This window comes from Anarrhichthys ocellatus, unplaced genomic scaffold (assembly GCF_004355925.1).
Source record: "Anarrhichthys ocellatus isolate YVR2014 unplaced genomic scaffold, GSC_Weel_1.0 scaffold1089, whole genome shotgun sequence".
In the NCBI taxonomy this organism is placed as follows: domain Eukaryota; kingdom Metazoa; phylum Chordata; class Actinopteri; order Perciformes; family Anarhichadidae; genus Anarrhichthys; species Anarrhichthys ocellatus.
The window spans coordinates 1-7,089 of record NW_022281063.1 but is presented as its reverse complement, the minus strand read 5'-3'; the positions used below and the strand labels follow the sequence as shown (position 1 = coordinate 7,089).

The following is a 7,089-nucleotide window of genomic DNA, read 5'->3' as shown; positions in this document are numbered from 1 at the left end:
TGTGTGTGTGTGTGTGTGTGTGTGTGTGTGTGTGTGTGTGTGTGTGTTTTAAATCTAACCTCAACGGACCCTTTTCCATCTCGGCAAGAGTCGGTCATAATGAAGGGAAATAGTTTCGGAAATAGGTTTCGACTTTACACTTTTTGAACCAACACAGTGTACGAATTGGTTCCAACTCATGTGAATAGGTTTAGAAAGCGTAGATGAAGGAATTATTCCTGGAACTCATTCCCTCTGATAGCAACACAAAAGATGAGAGTAACGTTAACATTACAGCCACATCCACCTGGTAGATGATGTAAACCATTGCAACTGATCTCCTCATATGGTGCCATCGGAGCGTCCTTTCAGCCAAGGACCTGGCACCCAGCACGGAGGGAGGGTAACTTCTAGGTGACTGCATCTGTCTTGGAGGGCAGAAGTGGATGAACCAGGTTTAAAGAGTTAACCACCTGTCAGGGACAATCTAGTAAACCGAACCGACCCGCAACAAAGCAGGGATCATTTCATTGGTCAACACTGCACCTGGCATTCCATTGGTTGGGGAATTTTGACTGGGTTATTGCACAGAAGAGCAGAGGGGAAATCTGGGATCAGACGTTTCACGAGCACACAGAAGCAGCCTGGGTATGAGGAGAAGGCCTGAAGCTGGAGCACAGGAAATCTATGCAAGCAACAATATATCTGCAATATCCATATGTCAACCGCAAGCGAGGGCTATTTGAGTGCGACGACGGGGATTTGAGGGAAAGCATTACAAAATCTGAACGTGAAATCAATAAGTCGTGCGCTCAGATTGAAAGACTACGCTCTTGAATGAGAGGAAAAAGCTCCATACAAAATCAACTTCTCAACAAGAGATATTAGTGGTCCTTCAGTCTACATCTAGCATCTAAAATTGGAAGTAGCTCTCAGTATAACAGCACCACAAACTGCATCCTCTGGAATCAGCACCCCTTTAAAACTGTTTCAACATTTTACCTTGATGAAGGAAGGATTTATTGTTGGACTCGACTGCATTAGCTTTAGTTCGGTGTACCTAATAAACAGGCAACTGAGTGTACATCTTGAATCCGGCACAGACCTTGAGCTTGAATATTTGGCTGTCCTCCCTGCCCAAGTTGCCGTGCATAAAAAGCTTTTCCTGTCTTTAAATGATCCAAGTGTGGATGGCGGCATTCCAAATCTGGACCCGGGAACCAAATCAAACTGTGTGTTCTGTTGGAGGGGCCAGGGGGGGTCAGTTTGAAATTCAGGGACTACTTCATACACTATGCATGAGGCATCATTTCCCATCACACTGTTGTATGCGAGTGTGGCAATACCTACGCACACTGCCGCCACACACTGCACATGCATACGCCTGCACACACGTCAACGCGTGCACAAACTACGGCGAACACAGTCGGAGCCACTTTCATGCACATATGCAGATACACACTGTCCCCCCTTTTATGTCTCGGGACGTGAGTGGAACAGTAAAGCTAAATCCCCATGTCACATTTGCCGCTCATCTCCAATTCAATGGCACCGGCTGCGATGCCCTCGGATGCACTTGGCAAGTGAACAGCTAACCTGCCCGCCAGCATATCTGCCTGCCAGCCAGCCAGCCGAGCCCCGAGGTAGTTAGCATGCCAACTAGCCCACCCAGCAGCCACACGCTAATGCTCCACTAACCCTGGGTTGCCCTGTGTCTTTCTCTGTGGCTTTGTGTTTGTATGTGTGTTGACGCAAGAGGTGTTTAGTTGTCAATCAGTGTTTCGTACACTGCACAAGTAGACGATTCCAAATGCATTTCCATCCATCCATTGTCTTCCAGTAACGGTTCATACACTTGTTTCATTTTAATACACCACTCTGGATTCTTTAGCACTGTGTTTTTAGATTTTAAGCCCAGTGTAAGTACCCAGCTTAAGTTTCACTTTATTTAACAGTCTGTCTCACTCCTCTCACTCGCGTGTCCATAGCTGTCTTCCAGCAACAGATCACATGACACATTAACAGACCGGATCAAGTGAAAGGTAAAGAAAAGCCTTTTTATTTCTTTGTAGGCTCCTCTCTATAATGTTGTCAGAGACTTATCATAACAATCTGCCGGTGGCAGAAACAAATACTTTAAGTGGATGTACAATGACTGTGCGGAACTGCCCTGAGCGATTACATTGCAGTCTGTTTAGCATCTGCCGTCTGCAGCGTTCTCCCTCAATATTGGACCAATTTTTTAAAAAAATTCACTGAGACACACAAACATTGGAAAATACCAAAGTTACTCTTTAATTTCTTGCAGAGGCAATTTATTTGCATCAGCTAAAACAAGGCAAGGAAACGGCACTATAGAGTTTACATTGCGGCACACAGAATGCAAACTTCACATGCTCACAACAATAACAACAAAGTCATATTAATAATGTGATAGCTAACAGGATAAGGGGTTGATGGATGTTTATCAATTTGACATTATTTGTGGCTAATGGTAATAAATGAGGCAAGAGGGAGAAATTAAATGATAAAATATAAATAGTACATACATTTAGAAGTATAGAGTTAAATGACACAGTTGCAATGAGTAGATGACATACTGACCAGAGGTGGATTATAGTAGACATTTTCAAACCAGACTGGATAGATTATTCGTAGCCCAGTTAAGTCTCATTTCAGTCGGCATATATAGCTCTATAGCACTACCTATTGCTCCAACCACTGATGCAGGTACACACCCCACACGCGCACACGTTACCTCCTTCTGCTCCAAATTTTGCCTGATAAATTAAAAAAACACTTTCACGTCCACTTGTACAACTGCAACCCCTTTCTCCCTCGTTGTCTTCATGAGCAGTCTGCTGCCTCGTCTGGTGCTGTCACTTCAGCGCTATGCGTTGGTGCTATGGCAACAGTACAGAGCCGCGATAAGCAAGCAAAAGGCAGCTACGAGCTTTTGGATTTTAAGGTGGAGTAAAGAACTCGGGTCTTTTGCAATTCTTGCTGTTGCACAAAAAAAAAAAACACACACACTGGCCAAAATATCTCTCTGCTGTTGGCTTATTGCACTAATAAACCACTGCAGACTTTCCCTGCAGCTCCTGTGAGTCACTGGGTTAGAACTCACATCTACTGCTGCAGGCCAAACACTTCCAGGGCAGCACGCGCATCACGCTACAACTCCTGGGAACACAGTACATCATGTGTATATATCTCTTACTCTCAAGGCTGAAAAATGTTGACCAGTTTTGTGCTAGTCTACATCAAAATGAAACAGTTTTGCTTTTTTTTTAAACTAAAGTTCCTGACAAAGAAGCCATGTTTCCAAGGCTTTGGGTTTATTTATGCTTTTCATAAAACAACAGTTCATCCCAAAAATTAAAGTTCCCTAGTTTTGGAGACATTGGCCGCAGAGATTACAACCTTCTCCCCAATGTAATGAGACTATATGGCACTCAGCTTGTGGTGCTCAAAGTGCCAAAAAAAGCAACGTCTCTTTCCAGAAATCATGACCTGGTCACTCCGAATAATCCACAGACCTTGTTGTGAGCTGTTTCATTTCGGAGCTGTGGTTGAAAGAAATTGTGAGGTGACACTTACATTTACTGAACCACCTTTGTAATGTGTGACTTTATGGCTGCTTTGTTTATGTGTGAGGGATTAGATTTCCCATGATGCATCCTGACTTTTGTGAGTTTCCCCTTTGGATCCCAGTAATGTAAATTAGTAATTTGATGGTTTCTCTTTCCTTGTCTCCCCCCCCCCCCCCCCTGTTGTTGTTGTTTTTAGAGCTCACTGACGAATCATGGCTGAGAATCCCAAAGAAAGCAGGAGGAGAAGAAGTCAAGAAGGACAGAGCATCAAATCTTCTCCTTCTCCGATCCATCCATCCATTTATTTATTCACCATCACTGAATAACTCCCCCTCCTTCCCAATCCCCGTCCTCCTTTGGGTTTTGAGTGTATTATCTTGACATGTCACTCCAGAGTGTATGATGTGTTGATTTATTGTCATGTTGCGGCGGCACACCCCTGCCGTCGCTGAAATAAATCCCGGTGGTCCGGTGATGATGAGACTGCAGGTTGTGTGTCGTGTGTGTGTGTGTGTTGTGAGGATGGCTGCCTCTTGTCACGGCACGCTAATAATGCTTCCACTGCTGAAAATGGGGTCGTGTGCATCCTTTTGACAATGCTGTGCCATACTCATGGTTTCATTAAGCGAGAGAAGGGAATGAGGGATAAATGAAGTCCAGAACAGATTCATATGTGTGCCTGCATCTGTCTTTTTTTCACGTGTTTTCCCACTACAGTGAACACATGTATACATACGTGTCGTCATGTACAGGTGCCCGTGTGAATGCGTGCTCACGAGCAACACACCGGACGGGCCACATGTTGTCCCTGCTAGCTGTGTTTCCATGGTGACTGCAAAGGTTGGTGCTAGCAGCAAGGTGCGGAGGAACCTTCCAGATAACCCCGGAGGTCAGCTCACAGAGCGGCAGCTCATAGCACGAGTCTGTACTCACACACTTAACCCTCTTTCTGTGTGTGTGTGTGTGTGTGTGTGTGTGTGTGTGTGTGTGTGTGTGAGAGAGAGACTCAGTTAAGATGCATTTCCACTTATATATGGACATGGTTGGCCAACCTCAGAATGACAGAGGCTTGTTATCGCGCACCACAAACACACATACGTACTGCACACAGTCACACAGCAGACACAGGCAGAATATTAATGGACTTGCAATATGTCCTCACGGTTGTTCCTGTATGAAAGTACACATTCACACACAAGTGGTAATCAATGTGAATGTAGTAGAGTGTATTTGTTAACGATAGCAGCGAGAAGTGATCTATTGATCACAGTTTGACTCTCACTCGCCATCATGGCATCGATCACGTCGTACCACTCACAGCACCATTGACCAATCCATACAATGTATGCTCTATTATAGAAATCCAGGGAAATACTGAGGCCAATGAAATGTGTGCGTGTGTGTGTCTATCATTTCTGTCAGTCCAGTGTTGTGTGTGTGTGCGCGTGTGTGTGTGTGTGTGCGAGCGAACGAACACCTCCAACCACAAACTCCACTTCCTCACCAAGGATTAGGCAGCTCTAACCCAACAGACATGATGCACATATAATAAAGCCAGCCTCATATTGGAGGTTTCAGTCAGTGACTCTCATATCCCTCCTCTCTCCCTGACATTTCTTTACAAATACCAGACTCTATTCACTCTGTTATTGCCTTCCTCCCATTCAGCAATTCTCTGATTAAACAAACTGGTGAAAAGCCCGGGCACCGCTATCTGCCATTTGGCTTTTATTAGAAACCCACCCCCCTTTTAATTAAAGTGGCTGAATTACAGAAATATCGTGGATATTTCACCAATATATGGGATAAGAGAGCACAATGGGTGGAAAAAAAACCCGGAAAGCTGGGCTTTATGAGATGTTCTGAATGTGGTTTTGTGGTGAAATGAGATCAACACGATCTTGATGGTTGTTGTTTGTGTGTTCGATCTGAAGGCTGAAACCCTCACCGCTGGTAATTTTATTTTTATTTTTTGACAGAGCATCTTGACTCTCAACCCCTGCATCTATATAGTGCGGAGCCTTTTCTTTTCCCACCTTATTACTGCGAAAGATTGGGGATTGAGGTTGCCGTGGTAACCGGCCCGGCTTTGATTTTGCGAAGACGAGCTTGCACGGTGCCGGGTTAGAAGATGGCTGCCCACGCCTCACAATGCGCCGCTATTCACTTCTCGGTGATTAGCGGGCAGTGAGGCCGGTTGGGGCTCCTGTCATGCTCACTCTGCATTCAACATACATTTCTTTGCTTCCCCCCCCACCACCCTCTTAAGTGCAGGTGTTCATCTGACGTAAATATTCTTTGAGTTTGACTTAAACCTCTCAGACGTCCTTCAGCTTGAGCCTAATGTACGTGTTTTAGCAGCCCTGCGCCGTCTACTTCGCTCAGCTCTTGAAACGCTGTTCTTTCTTATCCAGCTGAAAGGGTTTCAGCAAATGAGAGGCGGTGTCAGACTTTGACAAACCGTTGCCCTTTGTATGCACTTAATGGGGATCAATTCAAGTAAAGTTAGACACTTGTAGAATGCACCTGCTGTCAGACACACCTGGAGTTCACTTACTGCTGGGGATCTGTTACCCTACACTTTTCTCTTTCCCTCGCTGCGTCCCCTCTCCTCTTTTCTTCTCTTCACCCTCAGCCAACTTGGCGTTGCATATGTGAGAAGTCGACAGTGAGCCTAATTAGGGTGTGCGGCTCCATCAATGACAGTCGCCGTTCTGTTTCTGCACGCAGCACACGCTCACATGGGGCTCTGCAGCTAATTGAATAGTCTTTTATTAAACTGTGTTAATGTGAACTGGAACTGGCTGCCGGTGAATTGAATTAGACCCCCCCCCCGCCGCAATCACCAAGCGTACACATAAACATACGCAGCTCAGTGAAGCAGTTGGATGGATGGAACCTCAGCATTGGAGGGAGGGAGGAAGAGGAGGCGAGTGTGAGAGGTGAGTGTTTCGGTACATTCATTGTAGTGTTTGTAATTTAGAAGAACTGTGTTCAGTGTGTGAAATGTGTAAAAGGTTTATGGGCTGTCGTATCGCAGCAGAATTGGGGTAAAGTTAAGTCAGTTTGGATGTGTGCAGTTTGGGGCCAAGTTAAAGGGCCAGTTCACCCAAATCCAGTGTTAAGACATGTTACTTGAAAAATACAAGGAATTACTCATTACATATTCAAAAAACTCATTACATTACTTTAATAAACAGTTGTATTACTCCTCAGCAGAAGTACTCTCTTACATCAACAGCTCATCAAACTCCTAGTAAGACATCAAACAACCCAACCCCCAAAGTTACAGTGACGGAGCATTTCTAGGAGCAGTCACTGTAATGGTTTACACTACTCACAACAGTTCTGCTCTATCTGTGAATGCCTAACTGCCCCACACCGCCTAAATAATCACTAAAAAGATGCTGATATCTCAAAACATGGGGAAATCAAACCAGAACTATGGCCGTGGTCAGATACCACTAAGTAGGAAATGACGTTTTTTTATTATTTGGGTGAACGAACCCTTTAATTA

The 7,089-nt window shown here is 44.8% G+C and overlaps 1 long non-coding RNA gene across 1 annotated transcript; it reads left to right on the top strand.

Moving 5' to 3' along the window:
• The first annotated feature begins 6 nt into the window (after window positions 1-6).
• Window positions 7-4,055, top strand: LOC116377281 (uncharacterized). The gene is made up of 2 exons (XR_004212185.1): window positions 7-2,021; window positions 3,769-4,055. It is a non-coding gene; the product is annotated as an uncharacterized LOC116377281 (long non-coding RNA).
• Window positions 4,056-7,089: the final 3,034 nt, after the last annotated feature.